General features: G+C 42.5%; 1 protein-coding gene across 6 annotated transcripts in view; it reads right to left on the reverse strand.

The window, feature by feature from the left end:
• ARHGAP12 (Rho GTPase activating protein 12) overlaps positions 1–17,541 on the reverse strand; it is a 110,680-nt gene extending 93,139 nt beyond the window's left edge. For all 6 annotated transcript variants that reach the window (XM_061178049.1, XM_061178041.1, XM_061178032.1 and 3 more), the window contains exons 1-2: positions 17,462–17,541; positions 786–824 (exon numbers count right to left, since the gene is read on the reverse strand). The gene's annotated coding sequence lies outside the window, so the exon portion shown is untranslated. The remainder of the gene's footprint in view (positions 1–785; positions 825–17,461) is intronic.
• Positions 17,542–20,470: the final 2,929 nt, after the last annotated feature.

The following is a 20,470-nucleotide window of genomic DNA, read 5'->3' on the forward strand; positions in this document are numbered from 1 at the left end:
TATTTTAGTACCTCATAAAACACAGCATTCAAGCTTCAGAATGATCACAGCATCTCGATTTTGCTACAATTCAAGTCGAGCCCCAACTACTGTGGGATGAACTGTGTTCCCCAAAAAGGTATGTCTAAGTCCTAACACAGGACCTGTGAATGTGACCGTACTTGAAACTAGGGTCTTGGCAGATGCAATCAATTAGAGATGAGTTCACATTGATTTGGGGCCCAAAATCCTTGGAGACAAGGAGAGGAGACACACAGAGGGAATAAGACCCGGCAGAGGCAGAAATGGGGAGTGAAGCAGCTACAAGTCAAGGAATGCCAGCAACCACCAGAAACTGGAATGGGCAAGGAAGGATTCTCCCCTAGAGCCTTCAGAGGGAGCACAGAGGACCTCTGGCTCCAGAAGAGTGAGAGAATAAGTTTCTGTAGTTTTTAGGTCACCCAGTTGTTAGCACTTTGTTACAGCAGCCCTAGGAAAACACACTCAACCCAGCACTCCAGGATCCTCAGGCAAACCAGAGTAACTCTGACTAGTGAGATGTACCAGAAATGTTCCCACAAGGTCGCATAGCCTCCCAATTTTCCTCAGCACACTATTTACACTATACGTGCAGTAACCACCACGCCCCTGGGGACAACATCCTCTGAAACAGACAAAGCCCAGGTGATAACTAGTTAGGCATACAATTTCAGCAACTAAAATTTACTTTCTAGACAAACTACTTGAATAATAAATTTAATACAGTAATGTTGTTTCAAAAAAAATAATAAAAATAAAAAACTTACCTTAGAAGGAGAACTAAACAGCCAGTCTTACATTTAAACCTATAGAAAAAAAAATAATAAAGTTCATTAACTTTAACCAGGATTGCTTAAAGAAGGCTAAGAATGCAATGTTGCTCGCAGTTTTAGAAACATAACTTTTTTACAACAGTTGTAAGGAACACAGTACAATTTTACATATCACGACTGTGTCCAGCACCGCCCTCCAAACAAAGTACACTTTACCACTGCCCCTCCTACTTCATTTCTACTTCGTTTCAACTTCATTTTCGCCCTTAGTTTTTATCCTGACAGACATATCTTTTCAAACTTCTAATAACATGAGAAACAACTTTTGTAAAATCGTTAGTAAAATACAAACCCAGAATGTGAGACATTCTATGAGAAACATACCTGAACTCTTCAAAAACTCAATTTCATGAAAAATGAAAGAGAGAGAGAGATCCTTCTAGATTAAAGGCGACTACTGACACACAACAACCAAATCCACTCAGTGTCCTAACAGGTACCTAAAACTTAACCATATCCAAAATCTACCCCGACCCTGCCCAATCTGCCTGGTCTTTCCCGGCACAGTAAATAGAAATTCTAAGCTTCAAAGCAATCAGCCTTTACTTTCACGCATTACCAGGGCATTAGTCACTATGAACTTTAATCCTTTTACCTACATAAAAGGTTTTCACTACAACTTTTCAAAATTCCACACTGAAATACTTATCCTCAGGTGACGTTTTTTTCTTTTACTTTCCAGGAAGTAATAAAATAACTTACGAAACATCTTTGAAGATACTGAAACAAGTCAGGGAATACACAGAAGGCTACAGGAGCTCAGGTGTACCACAACTGCTCAGACACTGATCCGCAGGAATGGAGAAAAGGGAAGTATGAAGAATAAGGAGTAAATGGTTTCCTGGTAGCAGGGGAGGGCCGTGGGGTGGGGTGGAGTGCAGCACAGGCTAGAGGCGTCCACGCCCGGCCTCTCACTGCCAGGCTTTATGACCACACCTTCCCCACCGACTGCAGAGGTAAGGAGGAAGAGCAGCCAGGGAAAGAGGTAAGTCAGTTTCACCCCGCTCAACATGGGACACCCAAACTAAAGTTCTCAGTACAGTAAAGGAAATGAGAAGTGGGAGGACAAGAAAGACGGAGAAGCAGTCGCAAGACATCCAGATAGAACAGGCAGTTGACACAAGGCAGACGACATGAGCAAGAGTGAGTACAGGGGTAACAGGAGCTGAGAACAGGTTTCTAGTTAATACGGGGATGGGGGTGGGAAACGAACTGGCAAGCCCGAGACGACTGAAACAATAAACTTCTAGAAAGTCACATAGCAGGAATTATGTATCACAATCCAAGGTCTAGGAAAAGTGAGATAAAATAAATATGAAGAGCAAAGCCCTATTATAAACTACAGATTCAAATAAAATTAAAATAATTTTGGGGTAGCTCTAAAAACTTGGATATAAGGGAAATTTATCTGCATACATGTGAATAACATATGCTACCTATTTTTATTTAAAAACATAAACTGTACAAATGTTTGTGGTTTTAATTTTGGTTTGTTTCTTCATCTATTCCCCAAACTGTGGATTCTTTTTTTTTTTTTTAAGTTTTTTATTGAAGTATAGTTGATTTACAATATCATGTAAGTTTCAGGTATACAGCACAGCACTTCAGTTATATATATATTCTTTTTCAGATTCTTTTCCCTTATAGGTTATTACATAATATTGAGTATATAGTTCCCTGTACTATACAATAGGTCCTTGTTGATTATCTTTTTTTTTAATTAAGAGTGATCTCTTTTATTTTTAATTTTTATTTTATTTTGTTTATTTATTTTTGGCTGTGTCGGGTCTTCCATTGCTGCGCGCGGGCTTTCTCTAGTTGCGGCGAGCGGGTGCTCCTCTTCGTTGCGGTGCGCGGGCTTCTCATTGCGGTGGCTTCTCTTGTTGCGGAGCACGGGCTCTAGGCGCACGGGCTCAGTAGTTGTGGCACGCGCACTCAGTAGTTGTGGCTCGCGAGCTCTAGAGAGCTGGCTCAGTAGTTGTGGCGCACGGGCTTAGTTGCTCCACAGCATGTGGGATCTTCCCGGACCAGGGCTCGAACCCGTGTCCCCTGCATTGGCAGGCGGATTCCTAACCACTGCGCCACCAGGGAAGTCCCTTGATTTTCTATTTTATACAGAGTAGTGTGTGTATGTTAATCCCAAACTCCTAATTTATCCCTCCCCCCACTGTGGATTCTTCTCTTTAGATTAGGTTGAGCACTGTTTATCCTGCTATCTTAACCTCTCAAGTATTTCGGTTAGAATCTTATTCAACTACAACGCCCTCTGAGCACAACACTCCTCCAATTGAAATATATTCTATACTTATCACCACACTCCTCCACCCTTTTTCATCACACACGCACAACTACTAAGTACCCAACCACCAGGATAGAGTTTTTGCACATCTACTATTAGGTAACAACCACTGCTTTTCTTTGAGGCGTGAAAAGCCTCTTACCAGTGGTCCTCTTCCTCAAGCTTCAACAAGAACAGACACACCCAGAGACACACAACTTTTTACAGCTTTTACTTCTTCCCCCCCCCTCCGAAGTCAGACTCATTTCTACCAGGCTATTTTAATACCTAATGGCCTCCTCCTTTCTGTCTACTAATTTTTCTCATTTTCTTTCCTAGCACAAATTACACAGCCAGCAAATGTTATCTTCCTCCCCCAGAACATCTCCTTTAATCAACTACATCTCACAGCATGAGATCCTTACCAGGTACATCAAAAAGTAAACAAGTCAACAAAGTCTTAAGAGGACTGGGATAAATGTATCCATAATTAATGACCTTACAATTTAAGTCTGATACATACATGTACAACATATTTAGCAATTCTAACACCATTAACAACAAAATGCTAATATAGCCTCACACACGTATTAACCCACTTAAAAATACCACAATTTAAGCACCGATTCTTGACACCAAGTCCTCCAGTAGCTTTAAAAGTACTTGTTTAAAATTAACACTCCTTAAACAACCCTCTACTAAAGAAATCAATTAAACTTAATGAGCACAACAAAAAAGTTAAAAACAACTCCAGCATAAGTTCCACAATAAGAAATTATTCCACCAAATAATTTTGTAGATTGTATACTTAACAAGAAATCATAGGCCATGCTAGGGCACCTAAGGTTTTTTTCTTAATGCATGATCCCTGTTTTCTAAGAATAAAAACATATAGAATATAAGATATATCTTTAGGCCTAAAGAAGAGAAGCAAAATATACTCATTGCTATTATAAACTATTCTGGTCATAAAGAAATAGCAAAAATAGGAACAGCAGAAAGGATACAGGAAATAATCAGGTAAGTGGAAAGCAGCAGAAAACTCAGCCAAGCATAAACTGGTAAAGGAAATTCAAAACCAGATTGAAATATGAAACAAAAATGAGGAAACAACAAAAGAAGTACTTGGGAGAGCAAGCATATTTTAATAAAAATGATATTTGCATGGGGTATTTCAGAAAGATTTGTGCCATCAAGTCTTTCTTAGAAATGAGGTAGGGACTTCCCTGGTGGCACAGTGGTTAAGAATCTGCCTGCTAATGCAGGGGACACAGGTTTGATCCCTGGCCCAGGAAGATGCCACATGCCACAGAGCAACTAAGCCTGTGTGCCACGACTACTAAGCCTGTGCTCTAGAACCCGCGAGCCACAACTATTGAGCCCACTGCCACAACTACTGAACCCACGTGCCACAACTACTGACCTGCGCTCTAGAGCCCATGCTTTGCAACAAGAGAAGCCACCGCAATGAGAAGCCCACGCACCGCAACGAAGAGTAGTCCCTGCTCACCGCAACTAGAGAAAGCCCGTGCACAGCAACGAAGACCCAACACAGCCAAAAATTAATTAATTAATTAATTAATTTTTTTAAAAAAGAAAGAAAGAAATGAGGTGGACGTAAGAAATTTTTCTTGGATTGTTAGAGTGAAGAAAATATTCCAATTTAAAACGGAAGAAATATGACCTTGGGTTTGACAATGAGTCTTTAGATATACCACTAAATGCATAATCCATGAAAGAAAAAATTAAATAGGACTTTATTAAAATTAAAAACTTCTGCTCTGTGAAAGGTAGTGCTGAGAGAATGAAAACACAAACCACAAACAAGGAGAAAATATTTGTAAAATACATATCTGATGAAAGACTTTTATCCAAAATATAGAAAGAACTCTTAAAACTCAAAAGAACCAAATTCTTTAATGGAAAATGATCTGAAAAGAGACATCATGAAAGAATATATGCAGGTGACAAATAAGCACATGAAAAAATGCTCAACATTATATCATTAGGGAATTGCAAATTAAAACAATGAGATACCACTGTACAACTATTAGAATGGCTAAAATCCAAAAAAACTGACACCACCAAATGCTGATGAGGGTACACAGCAACAGCAACTTTCATTCACTGCTGATGGGGATGCAAAATGGTTCAGCCACTTTGGAAGACAGTTTAACAGTTTCTATTGATACAAAGCTAAATGTTGTCTTAACCATACAATCTAGCAATCACACTCCTAGGTATTTACCCAAATGAGTTGAAATATTATTTCCACAAAAAGTCCTGCATGCAGATGTTCAGAGCAGCTTAATAACTGCACAAAACTGGAAGCAAGGGGCTTCCCTGGTGGCACAGTGGTTAAGAATCCGCCTGCCAATGCAGGGGACACGGGTTCGAGCCCTGGTCTGGGAAGATCCCACATGCCACGGAGCAACTAAGCCCGTGCGCCACAACTACTGAGGCTGCGCTCTAGAGCCCGTGAGCCACAACTACTGAGCCCCCGTGCTGCAACTAATGAAGCCCACGCGTCTAGAGCCCGTGGTCCGCAACAAGAGAAGCCACCACAACGAGAAGCCCGCTCACCTCAACGAAGAGTAGCCCCCGCACCGCAGGTAGAGAAAGCCCGCGCGGAGCAACAAAGACCCAACACAGCCAAAAAATAATAATAATAATAAAATAAAATAAGTTAAAAAAAAAAAAAAAAACTGGAAGCAACCAAGATGTCCTTCAATAGGAGAAAGGATAAACTGTGAGACAGCCAGACTTACAATACTATTCAGTGATAAAAAGAAAAGAGCTACTGAGCTACGAAAGGACAGAAATGAATCTTAGATATATTTTGCTAAGTGAAAGAAAAAAACATAGCCTGAAAAAGCCACATACGGAATGATTATATTATATGACATTCTGGAAAAGTCAAAACCATAGAGACAGTGATTGCTGGGGTTAGGACGAAGTGGGGGGAATTCCATAGATGAAGCACAGGGGATTCTTTTAGGTCAATAAACTATTTTGTATGATACTGTAATGGTGGACACATGACATTATGCCCTTGTCAAAACCCATTAATCTTTACAACACAAGCATGAACTTCAACGTTTTCAAATTCTAAACAATCATTTAGGAGGTCGGGGGAATCCCAGGATGGAAAGCAGATGTGACAAGATAGTCTAACGGTATTACACATACATGGAACAACCTCACTGAATAGAGAGGGGATGGAGGGAGAGGCTGACCTCACTCATTCTGGAAATAAGTGAGGTTTATAAGAACACAGATAAAGGAACTGCACATAAGTACTGTGTTCTAACACATAAAAAACATTTCCCATGGGGGTATGAATTAAAAATCCTGATACTGCTATACATGTACACACACTGGACTTGAAGAATTAAGTACACAGAATGCAGATGTGGGCACCAAGTTTCCCAATGCTGGAATATGAATTTATAGACATGCAAAGGGAGAAGGCTAGAATGGTCCTGGGATAACACATTAGACTTGGAGACAGAAATATGAACTCACTTTTAGCTTACCACAGATACAGATGATTACATAAAGAAGTATTACAGGTATATGTCTATACACTGCTTAGTACACCATACACAGATCCTTGCTGTCAGTAAAAATGACACCCTGGCAGCAACAAGCACACCTAGCACCCAGATTTGGTTTCTAATACCATTCTCCAAATAAAGGAACCGAGGCTCTTTGGAGAAATGACTGATTCAAGGGCTGGGGCAGGAAATATACAAGGTGAGCCTGGAGCCTGTAGTGACACATTCTCCCCACCTGGTTTTTACGTACTTGATTTAAATGCTTCCTATCATTAGACAACTGTCTTCTTAAACCGTAACTCAAATTAAAAGTGGTATCATGCATATTTGATATTCCTATTAACATATCTTACATTATGCTGTCCCACCTTTAAATAAGTTAAACAAAATTACATTTCTTTTGTTCTTTACTTTTACACACTGCTTTTCTCATCAAAATACAAATTACAATTATTTAAGAGGTATTAGGAGTTCTCCATTATCACTGGTTGTTACAGCTTCAAAATCATTCTAAAATGATCTCTTCTTATACATGGAAATGTATCTACTGACCCAACTGACACTGGGCAGAAAGTGAGGAGCGTACTGTATTCCAAAAGATTTCACAAATTCAGTACTTTAGGAAGACAGTCCTGATCAAGCCCTTCTGACCAAAGACTATTAAACTGGCTTTTAAACCCCTCGGATTCACTTGCACACACTAAGAGTTTTAATGTGATGATGCAGGATACCAAGAAGATAGCCTAAAGGTAAAAAACACATAATCAGTAAAAAGTCTAAGGAACAAAAAGAACTTCTTCTTGAACCAATAGGTTAAACTTCCCTTTCCTTCATATTCTGTGTCATCAAAAGCTACCTATACCAATAATAGCTCCACATTAACCTTTAAAACCAGCCTTCTATGATCATCATTCAGCCTCTACATTCTTCAGCTCTTTACTCCCTGCTACATGCACTCGAGTCAATGGATTCTTCCTCCTATATCCTCATCACCTGAGTCCCATATTTTAATTTCTCACTAGGAACTTTCTAAAATAATCAGCTAAGGGAGTTCCCTGGTGGTCTAGTGGTTAGGATTGCCAGCTTTCACTGCCGTGGCCTGGGTTCAGTCCCTGGTCAGGGAACTGAGATCCCACAAGCCGTGTGGCCCGGCCAAAAAAATAAATAACTAAAATAAAATAATCAGCTAAAAAAAAAACCCAGAAGAAAGAAATTAACACATTTACAGTTCACATAATTTTCCTCTTGCCTCTGTGGCATCTCGCCCATCCTGCTTGTTGTAACAACCCCATGCCCAGGGTCTCAGTCCACGTCATTATACAAGCTGTTATGTATTAAGGAGAAAATCATAATCTTGATATTTAAGAAGTTTAATAGGATTTCCAATCCTCTAACAATTCACTTTAGAAGAAAAACTCCATTCACTTCACAACTCCACTAGCTACCCAAGCATTAACCACCACCCCAACCCATTCAGATATTCCTCTGAAACTATACACGCTACCATCTCAATCTCGGAGATGACTATTTACATTCAACCACTTTCAAATGTTTACCTAATCCCATGCTTTAAAAAAAGATATAGTCCACAAAACAAATACAGCTACAAGTACAGTGATTATTATGGTCTGGTCACTGCAAAGTTCTAGTCAGACATCAGCAACTTACTTAAAAAAAGAAAAAAGTACTCATTATAAATGCTTAAATTATGCCAATCTACTTCAAATTAAATTGTGATAAGGACAGTCAGGTAGGCAAAGGACTTGAATAGACATTTTTCCAAGGAAGATACACAAATGGCCAATAAGCAAATCAAATGCAAATCAAAACCACAATGATAGGGCCTTCCCTGGTGGCGCACTGGTTAAGCATCCGCCTGCCAGGGACTTCCCTGGTGGCCCAGGGGTTAAGAATCCGCCTGCCAGTGCAGGGGACACGGGTTCGAGCCCTGGTCCAGGAAGATCCCACATGCCGCGGAGCAACTAAGCCCATGAGCCACAACTACTGAGCCTGCGTGCCACAACTACTGAGCCTGTGCGCCTAGAGCCCGTGCTCCACAACAAGAGAAGCCACTGCAATGAGAAGCCCGTGCACCACAACGAAGACCCAACACAGCCAAAAATAAAAAAATAAAATAAATTAAAAAAAAAGAATCCGCCTGCCAATGCAGGGGACACAGGTTCGAGCCCTGGTCCAGGAAGATCCCACATGCCTCGGAGCAACTAAGTCCATGTGCCACAACTACTGAGCCTGTGCTCTAGAGCCCGCGAGCCACAACTACTGAGCCCACGTGCCACAACTACTGAAGCCTGCGCACCTAGAGCCTGTGCTCCACAACAAGAGAAGCCACCGCAATGAGAAGCCCGCGCACCGCAACGAAGAGTAGCCCCCGCTCGCCGCAACTAGAGAAAGCCCGCACGCAGCAACGAAGACCCAAAGCAGCCAAAAATAAAATAAATAAATATATAAAAACAAAACAAAAAAACACAATGATACACCACTCCATACCCATTAGGGTGGCTACTGTAAAAATAACAACAGAAATAACAAGTGTTGGTGAGAATGTGGAGAAACTGGAATTCTTATGCATCGCTGGTGGAAATGTAAAATGGAGAAGGCAGTTTAAATCACCTTATACCTGTCTATCCCCAAACCATAAAAATCACTAAAATCCTCATATAGCTTTTACAAATCCTCTTTCAAAGTAAATATTAAAAGGCAAATAAACATTCAACCTTTTAGGAAACTGAAAAGTAGCACTTCTGTGGCACACAGACAATGATGAACTACTACTGCTACCAATCCCCTAGAGGTTTCTGTCCTCTACTGGGGGAAAAAAAAAAGCACACAAAATTCCATGATTATTAATTTTTATTCCATTTAAATTATTTTACAAACCACTAAATATCCTATAATGCAAACTAAAACCATAACAAGATATCACTACCCACCAACTATAATAAAGTTATTTTTAAAAAACAAAGACAATATCAAGTGCTGACCAGGATACCAACAACTGGACACACATTCAGTGCTAGTGGGAACGCTAAATGGTACAGGCAGGCAGTTCAGTAGTTTCTTATAAACATACATTTTCTCTCTTTCTCTTTTCTTCTTTTTTTTGGCCACGCCGTGTGGCACGTGGGATCTTCATTCCCGGACCAGGGATCGAACCCATGCCCCCTGCATTGGGAGCATGGAGTCTTAACCACTGGACCACCAGGGAAGCCCCTGAGCATACATTTTTTGTTGATTATATTCTGGGCCATGAAACAAATCTCAATAAATCTAAAAAGACTGAAATAATATGAAGAATGTTCTCTGACAATTGAATTACATTATAAATTAATAAAAAGATATCTTAAAACCCACAAATTTGTTGTTGCAATTTAAACAACATACTTCTAAATACCTCAGAGGTCAAAGAAGAAATCAAACAGGAAATTTGAAACGGATGAAAACGAAAAGGTGACAGCTCAAAATTTGTGGGATGCAGCTATAGTAGTGCTTAGAGAAAACTTATATACTAAATGCCCATAATTAGAAAAGAAAAAGGTCTCAAATCAGTGATGTAAACTTGCATTCTAAGAAACTAGATAAAGAGCAAATTAAACCCAAAGAAAGCAGAAGAAAGGACATGATAAAGGTCAGAGCAGAAAGCTGTAAAAGAGAAGACAGAAAAATGTTAGAGGGAATCAATGAAACCAGAAGGTGGTTCTTCAAAAGGATCAGTAACACTGACAATCCTCTCGCCAAACTGATCAAGAATGAAAGAGAAGAAACACAAATTACCAGTATCGGGAATGAGACAGGAGATACAACTACATATCCTAAAGACACTGAAAGGAAGATAAGAGAACATTATGAACAGCTTTATGCTGATAACTTCAACAACTTAGTGAACCAGATAAATTCCTTTGGCAAATTACCAAAGCTTGCTTAAGAAGAAACAGATAACCTAAATAGTCCTATATTTATTAAATAAATTGAATCCGTCTTTAAAAATCTTCCCACAAAGAAAACTCCTGGCCAAGATAGCTCCACTGGTGAATTTTACAAAATGTAAGGAAGATAATACCAATTCTACAAACCTCTTAAAGAAAATTGAAACGGAGGGAAAACATCCCAACTCATTCTATGAAGTCAGCATTATCCTCATACCAAAACCAGACAAAGACGTTATAAAAAAGAAAAACCTCAGACCAATATCTCTCATGAAAACACACAAATGTCTCAGACACAAACTTATCTCCAACAAAGAACTCATATCTAGAATATACAATAACTGTACAAGCCATTAAGAAGACAAGTGACCCAATTAAAAAAGGGCAAAAAGATAGGAATAGACAAGTGTTCATATCCAAGGAAGATCTATAGATGGTAAATAAGCCCATGAAAAGATGCTCAACATCTTTAGTCGTTAGGGAAATGCAAATTAAAAACACAAAGAAATAGCACCACACGTCTACTAGAATGACTAAAATTAAAAGACTGACGATACCAGTATTTCCGAGAATGTGGAGCAACCAGAACTCTCAAATACTGCTGGTGGGGATGTAAAATGGTACAGCCACTTTGGGAAAAGTTGGGCAGATTCTTAAAAGCTTGAAACATACATCTACCACATGACCCAGGGATTCTACTCCTAGGTAGTCACCAAAGAAAAGGAAAACACATGTCCCCACAAAGACCTGTATGTGAATGTTCACAGTGGCTTTATTTGTAATAGTCCCTAATTGGAAACAACCCAATGTCCACCAACAGGCGACCGGATAAACTAATTGTGTAATATCCACACAATAGGATATCACTGAGCAATAAAAAGCACTACGGATATACACAACAAACTGGATGAATCTCAAAATAATTTTGCTGAGTGGAAGTAAGTCAGAAAGAGAAAAACAAATACCGTATGCTAACACATATATATGGAATCTAAAAAAAAGGAAAAAAATGGTTATGAAGAACCTAGGGGCAGGACAGGAGTAGAGACGTAGATGTAGAAGATGGACTTGACATGGGGAGGGGGAAGGGTAAGCTGAGACGAAGTGAGAGAGTGGCATGGACATATATATACTACCAAATGTAAAATAGACAGCTAGTGGGAGGCAGCTGCATAGCACAGGGAGATCAGCTCGGTGCTCTGTGACCACCTAGAGGGGTGGGATAGGGAGGGTGGGAGGGAGGGAGACGCAAGAGGGAGGAGATATGGGGATATATGTATATGTATAGCTGATTCACTTTGTGATACAGCAGAAACTAACACACCATTGTAAAGCAATTATACTCCAATAAAGATGTTAAAAAAAAAATTCTGCTGAGTGAAAAAAATCCAGACAAGAAAGAGTGCATACTGTATGATTCCATCTACATAAAATTCGAGAAAATGCAAAGTAATACATAGTGACAGAAAGCAGATCAATAGTTACCAGGGAACAAGGGCAACAAATTACCTTTGGGCTCAAGGAAATTGGGAGGTGAGTGATGGATATGTTTGCTATCCTGATAATGGTGATGATTTTAGAGGCATAGCTATTCATATGTCCAAACTCATCAAACTACACACTTAAAATATGTCCAGTTTATTTTACAGCAATTATACCTCAATAAAGCTGTTAAGACAAAACCCTTGTAATGCAATGGCTTTATGCAGGGGACACGAGTTCGAGCCCTGGTCGGGGAAGATCCCACATGCCGCAGAGCAACTTTATATATATTTAGAATGGCTTTACATAAATATAAAGGATATTTTGTAGGGTAAGGATACCAGCAACTGGAATTCTCATTCACTGCTGGTGGTAATGCAGAGTGGTGCAGTTACTCTGGAAAGCATTTGGGCAATTTCTTATAAAGTTAAACATACATTTAACATACGATCTCACAATTCCTCTTCTAGGTATTTACCCAAGAAAAATGAAACCATAAATCCTTGAAAAGGCCTTACATGAACATCCATAACAGCTTTATTCATAACAGCCAGAAATTGGAAATGACCCAGAGGCCTATCAACTGGTGAATGCCTAAACTAACTGTGATACACTCATCTGTAAAACAGGAAACAATACAAACTTCAGAAGATCCCTGTGAAAATGGGTAGAGAAAACATGAAACAGTATTTAGTAAATTATAAAGCGTGATAAAAAGCATCACATTAATCACAGCTTACTCAAGGAAGCCAAATGGAGACAAAAGCATATATACATACAGTATGTAGCCTTTCATGTCTGGCTTGTTTCACCTAGAACATTGCTTCTGAGATTCATTCATGTCTTTGTATGTATCCGCAGTTCACCCCATTTTATTGTTGAGTGTTTTATTTTACTGTATGTATATTTTAACTCAAAACTGATTTTTTTTTAAACAAACCAGTAATATACAGCAAAATACAGGTAATTTTCAACTAACTTTAAAGATATCACTCTAACTTCTAAATGTATTCTGAATTCTCCTGTGGTAAAGGAACAGAGAACTCAGGGTCGGAGGACTGAAATTTAAATCAGGATTTGCCATGTATTAGCTCTCAGGCCCTCAGCACCTGAACTATCTGTAAAACAAAAGAAACAACACAAACCTCAAAAGATCCTTGTGAAAATGGAAAGAGAACACAGTACTTTGTAAACTACAAGGCATGATACAGAACATCCACATTAATCAATGCTTACTCAGAGAAGCAAAACTTGTAGAGAAGGAAAACACTCACAAATGAACTGATTGCTTTTAAATTAGTCCCTCCTCAAACGTCCCTGTTTCTGCCTCTTGCTAGCTGTGTGACCTAAGACAAGTCACCTAACCTCTCTGAGCCTCAGTATTTTTTCCATTTGTAAAAAAGGAGCTAACTAATGGTACTAATTGGGAGAGTTAAATGAGTAAATATGTGTAAAGTACTTGGTATAAACCCTAGCACATGCTAAGTGTTTTATAAGTTTTAGCTCTTATTACAAAAGTACTATTATTGGGAATTCCCTGGAAGTCCGGTGGTTAGGACTCTGAGCTTCCACTGCAGGGGGCCTAGGTTCGATCCCTGATCAGGGAACTAGGATCCCCGAAGTCATGAGGCGTGGCCCCCCAAAAAAAAAAAAAATACCATTATTACCCTACGAGACCTAACAGTAGCCTCCATCCTGCCCACCCAAGCTGCAGGCAGGTCATATTAGCGATCTACATCACTGCTTCTCACTTTTAGTGAAAGACGGCATCACCTGGAGAGCTTCTTTAAAAAAAAACATTCTTTTAGATGAGCTTTAGATTTACAGAATTACTGCAAAGATAGTACAGAGTTCCCATATACCCTGTACACCGTTTCCCCTACTACAAACATCTTACATTAGTATGGTACATTCGTCATATTCAATGAACAAATATTGATACCTAATAATGTCCATATTCCTTAGTTTTTCCCTAATGAACTTTTTCTGTTCTGGGATCCCATCCAAAACATCACATACACATTTTGCAGTCATATGCTGCAAGTTACTGAAACTCCAGATATTCTAATGAGAGTAGGTTTGAGGGGGGGCCCTAAAATGTACATTTCTAACAAGTTCCCAAGGGTTGCTGATAGGGCCAATCCGCACACACACTTAGAACAGCACTGATCTGGATTCTAGACTCCAGAACCATGCTGTTCAACACAGTAGGCAAACGTGGTTACTGAGCATGTGAAGTATGGCTAATCTAAACTAAGACGTGCTGCAAGTGTCAAATACATATGGGATTTTGAAGATGTCTTGTAGACAAAAATGATAATAAAATTTATTTCATGGTTTCTTTTTAACTTTACCTATCATGTGAGTACTAAAAACTTGAGAATTACACAGGTGACTGGCATTACATTTCTATTGGACAGCAAGCAGTAGTCTGAAGTCCGGGCAGCATCGGTATCATCTGGGGCTTGTTAGAAGTTCAGGTAATTCCCATGCACAGAGAAATCTGAGAAGGACTAGACTATCAACAGGGGAAGGGTGCTTAGAGACATCAGTGTCTGGCAGTTCAGTTCAAATGAAAAGCTGCTCAACTGCAAACTGAAACTGCAAAATATTGAGTCAATAAAATAAGAAAACGGCTGAATCACTGCAAAGCCATCCACAGATGAGGATGTGGCACAATTAGAACAGTTAACAACTGAAGAAAACACAAAGATAGTGGCCCAATGGGTTCCTCAAAAGAGAATGATTTGAAAAGCATGATTTGAAGCACAATGACGCTATGTGGTACCATCCTGCCTTTTCACATCTGATTCATTCTACAAAGCAGCGCGTACTTGCAATTACGACTAAATTTGTTAAGTATAAGATAAAATAAACGTTTAATTTCACTTTTCTCTCCCACTATTATAAAACTGTAATGCCCATTTTAGGCAGATTTACCTTTAGCTGCTTTTTCCTAGTACCAATTTTCTCAGATAAGCAAAAATCAGTACTACCACTTAGTAATTTTACACATCACCACATTCACTGTTTGAATTAATTTAAACTGTTTATTACCCTTTTGTGCTCAGAAATGTCAACTGCATTACTTAAAGAACTTACATTCGTAAAACCCATTTTCTGTCAACCTATTAAAAAAACCACTTAGCAGATACTTTCTAATTAATGAAAGAAAAGCCAAATGACTGACTACAAATAATACGCTGTTTTTCTGCAGTATTTACATATTTTCACTTGTGCCTCGCAACAACTAGTGCAGTAATTTGAAAAATCTAAAGGTATATAAAATATTGACTATATATGGACAACTATTCTATAGAGGGCACCATATTAAGAATCAATGAGGGACCTCCCTGGTGGTGCAGGGGTTAAGAATCCGCCTGCCAATGCAGGGGACACGGGTTCGAGCCCTGGTCTGGGAAGATCCCACATGCCGCGGAGCAACTAAGCCCATGCGGCACAACTACTGAGCCTGCGTTCTAGAGCCCGCGAGCCACAACTACTGAGCCCGCGTGCTGCAACTACTGAAGCCCGAGCGCCTAAAGCCCGAGCTCCACAGCAAGAGAAGCCACCGCAATGAGAAGTCCGCGCACCGCAACGAAGAGTAGTCCCCGCTCGCCGCAACTAGAGAAAGCCCACGTGCAGCAATGAAGACCCAACGCAGCCAAAACTTAATTAATTAATTAATTTTAAAAAAGAATCAATGAGTTAGCAATCTTCTCCAACGTCTGTCGTTGATCAAGTATAAATAGAAACCTATCAGCCAGTACTGGGGCATGCACACGTAATCTGGTACATTAGACTGTATTTAACTCATTTTTCCCCAGAGAGAGAGCCCCCCCAGATCAGCAGAGCTACTACCTGCAACCACGGGTCACACCTACACGCCCAGCTTCTCTGGCTCTTTGGGGTGCCCCACTCAGGGTCAAGTCTTCAGAGCCCGGCTCACTACTCTGGGCTCCCAAATACCTGCTGTGAAACATTTTTAAATTTTTAAAATTTAAAAATTAAAATACTGCATTTTTAAAACAGAAAAAGAAAGAGAAAATACTGGAACCAGCAGCCAGACTGTCTACTGGGACCAAAAGATAGACAAAGATGCCCCATCCTGTAACGCACCCTCCTGCGGATCAGGAAAGAACACTGGATATGGACCAACATACACCTGCAGGCCTCCGTTTCCCAGCGTTTAAGCGGGAAAGAGGCGTGGCTAGGAGCTGGACACTTGTTTTAACCACCTTTCACTGTAACACTGAAGAGTCTTCCAAGGTCTCGCCTTTAGACGCGGGGGGCAGAATCTGAACCCGAGCGACTCCTCATTAAAAGCTCGTTCCTCTCTACGTCACCTCTCCTTAGAAGCATGTGCGTAATTGCTCAATAAAGTCTACCTCCTCGCGTCATGATTAACCATAAGGCAACACGAGTGTTAACAGGCTCTACCGACAACACACTCTACTTGGAAAGACATCAGAACTTTCATAAAGCCACGCTCTGAACATTTTTGTTTTCGCCTTCGCAAGTGCATTGAAAACTGTGGCTGCAGTCAGAAGGAAAACATCACACGCCTCGAGAACGCCAGGAGGCCGTGCCCTTCTCAGGGCTGATGACCCTGTGGCCTTTTCGTCTCAAAGGATCTGCGGTACCTTCACCCGCAACACGTCAAAGACAGTCATGCTTAGAAGACAACCCACCACCCCCGAGGACAGTGCACAGCATTCTTTAAACTCAAGGACCCGGAGGAGATTCCTCGCAGAAGGGCTGGAAAGGAGCAAGAGCCCACCGAGCAGGGGCGGGGCACCTCTGAGGGCTGCAGGGCCCCGCATGCCCAGCGCTGAGGTCAACAGCCCTCGAGGGGAGGCCCCGGTCGGCTCCCGGGAGAGGGAGGTTGCAGCCCCCGCAGCGCTGGCGGAGCGGGCACGGCGGCGGCGGGAGGCCAGGAAGGAGGGCGGCAACGCCGGCCTTTTACACACGCACACGCACACACACACACACACACACCCCCCAACACCCTCCTTCCTGGGGGCGGGGCGGGACGGCGGGCACTGCCCTCTCACAGGAAGTCAGGACACCCGGGTGGCAGAGGAGCCGCAACTTCCAGCCATTTAAACCCCTTCGCCCCCGTCGGCCGACCGGCCGGCAGAGGCCCTCGGCCCCCCGCCCGCCCCGCGCCCCGACCCCGCCGGACGCGCCCATGGCCACACCTCTCGCACCCCGGCGCCGCTGCGCGCCCGCACACGCCTCCCCCGGCCCCGCAGCCCCGGCCCCGGGCGCCTTTGTGCAGCGCCGCCCCGACCTGCCCTCCGCCCGCGGCCCGACCTGCCCTCCGCCCGCGGCCCGCCCCCCCCTCACCGAGGGCCCGGCGGCCTCGCGGGGGGCGGCTCCCTCCTGGCCCGGCTCGGCGGCGGCGGCGGCGGCGGCGGCGGCGGCGGCGGGGCGCCCAGGCGAGCCCGAAGGGCGCTCACTCGGCGGCGGCCGCGGCCGGCGCGTCCCCGCAGGCTGCCCTCCCGAGGAGACAGAGTTCCAGGGCACGTCGGAGCGCGCCGGCGCGGGGGCGGGGCGGGGCGTGGCCACGTGACGGGGGCGGGGCTCGGCCACGTGACGGCCCGGCGGGCGTGGGGGGGACCGGCGGCGCGGAGCCGGGAGGGGGAGGGGAGGCCGAGGGAGGGGTGCGGCGGGCGCCCGGAGCTGCCGGCGGAGGGGGCGGCGGCGCCTTGTAAACGCGTAGTGGGAGACGCCGAGGAAGCGCTCGTGGGGAAAACGTGGGACGGGCGCACGGGAGACGGCCCGAGCGCGGCGTGGCGGAAGTGGGGCCCAGGGAAGGAGGGCCTGCCCCGTTCCTCGGCCCGCTGGGAGCGCTGCCGGCGTCGGTCAGCCGTTCCCGCGCCCGGAAATCCCGCGGGGAGGCTCGGGAAAAGTCCGCACGCGACCTCAGCGGGACGGAACGCAACTCTGGAGGCCCTGATCCCTGACCCGGTCCTTGCGAAGCTGTCCTTCGCCGGGACCACCCGGGCAGAGTGCGGGGCCAGCGCGCACACTCCGCGGGCGGGCGGGCGGCGCCAGGGCGGCCTGACCGCTCACCCCGCGCCCCGCCGTCCACCGGCCTGCAGTGTGCAGGCCACGGTGTCATTGCCCGAAGTCACCCCAGCTTGCAGCGCTTGCAGGATGGCAGCACAGACTCCGGAAGTCAGAGGCGTGAAAAGGTTTCCCGTGGGGATCCGGGGGCGGGAGTTGTGCTGGCCTGAGAATCGAGAGAGACCTGGCTTCTGCCATTGTCACTTCACCCTTCTCGCTTCAGCTGTCAAAGGAGCATGTTGACAAGTCCGAAGTCTCCTTCTAAACTCTAAGATTCACCGACTGAGAAAACTAACTGATGTGTATTAGGACTGCAGAAACCAGTCATTAGTAACCAGTTGTTGATTGTATCTATTATGGCTGGGATGAAATTTTAATAATACAAGAAAAAAGGCCAGGCTGTGATTCAAGAGCCACTCTCTGGAACTGGCTCTTTTCTATTCTTCACCTCATGCTTGAAGATGCCATTGGATCTGGATCTAATGGGGGTCTAAAGTTGAATGATATTCTCCTTTTAGAAAGAAAAGATACATAAGCCTGAGACCATACTATCTCTGCCAATACACTCGATACCCCCTTTCCTTGGCATCAATGGTCTTTTCTGTCTCCCTTAGTTTCTAACAAGTAACCTTTTCCATGCCCTTGTTCAGCAGACACAGTATTGCTGCTGTATGATTCTGACACTGTTTTCCATAAAATCCCTTGTGATCTCTTCGTAGAACCAAAACAGGGACAGACAGCAATAAGGAAACTGTGCCCTGATGAGAATGTGCTGATAACTTTATCTTCCCTACGCCCCAAGCCTGAGTTGGGCACCCTTGGTTTCAGCTAGAGATAGAACTAAACAGTTTGCACATCGTTGCCGATCTGCCTGTAACCCCGCTTCCTATTTCACAACCTAATCTCAGATGCTACCACAATGCCCACAGCATGCTGACCACTACCGACAGCAGATGGAGTCAGATAAAAAGAGCTCTCGCCCAAGTGTGTTGTTTAAAAGGACCTCATGGAAAGCTATGAAATCATATGCAACATTGCCTCTAGTTAGTTTTTAAATCACACTGGTAGCGTATGTCTGGCGCCAGTGCTCAGGATCGCAACGGATCATTTTCAGGATATTGCCATTTAACTCGCTTCTTAAGAAGTAGCCTAGAGTTCCAAGATGTAAGCTCCACAAAGGCAGAGGTTTGAGTTTGATTTGTTTAGATACGTGTGTCCAAAAGCCTAAAAGCACTTGGCGTGCGGTAGATGCACAATAAATTTCTGTTGAATGTATTTTTGAGTGAAAATGTACTCTGTATATTGCCACATAAACTTGTCTTGCTTCCTTATTCTTTAATAGGTAACCCACTTTTCACTGTGCATTTCTGAATGAAATGAAAAAAAGCATAAAATTATATCTGGCATCACTACTTTGGCTAAAATATAGAGAAACAGGAATTTGGCAGCATCTATCAAAATTACAAATGCACGCCTACTCTGAACCTCCAGTTTCACTTCTAGGGATCTAGCCCACAGATGTAGTTCCACACATGAGAAATGATAAGGTATTCCTTATCCTTCACTGAGAGTAGCAAATGATTGGGAACAACCTAAATATATCCATCAACAAGACACTAGTTGAATTATGATATATCCATCCATTTGAACACTATGTAGCTGTTAACATGTTTTAATATTAAGCTCTCCAAGATTTTTTTGTTCAATGAAAAAAGCAGAAAAATGGAACAGAATAATGTATTGGCTTGTATATGCATTAAACTGAGACAAAGTAACTGTTGAGGTATGAGAAATCTGTGGATGGAAGGCATAGGTAGGACTTTTCACTGTATTCATATTTAAACTTTTTGATATTCAAACCGTGAGAAGGATTTATCCAAACAAATTAAAATGTTTAATTTAAAAATTTTCCAGTATCTTTGTTATTAAAACATTCAGGCTTCATCTATTTTATCAAAGTTTACCTGGTTAGAATAAGAATATCAGGTAAATTATTACACATACCAGGTAAACTTTTTTAAAAATTGAGTTATTTTCATTAAGTTCAAATATCTGTTCTTTACTATAATAATTTAAGATCCAGTCACTATATTCCATTTGAGGCTTAGTATACATCGTATAAAATATAGGTACATTTTCAAGAGTGCTTTATTTTTCTTAAAGTGGGGCCTTAAGTTTTAACGACTTGGACCCTCTGTCTTAAACAATAAAATTAGAATTGTGTGGACCATTTGTTCATCTCCTAATTAAGGTCGAGAAAAAACACCGAAGGCACGTGTTTCTGTG

Source organism: Eubalaena glacialis, chromosome 2, assembly GCF_028564815.1.
Source record: "Eubalaena glacialis isolate mEubGla1 chromosome 2, mEubGla1.1.hap2.+ XY, whole genome shotgun sequence".
NCBI classification, from domain to species: domain Eukaryota; kingdom Metazoa; phylum Chordata; class Mammalia; order Artiodactyla; family Balaenidae; genus Eubalaena; species Eubalaena glacialis.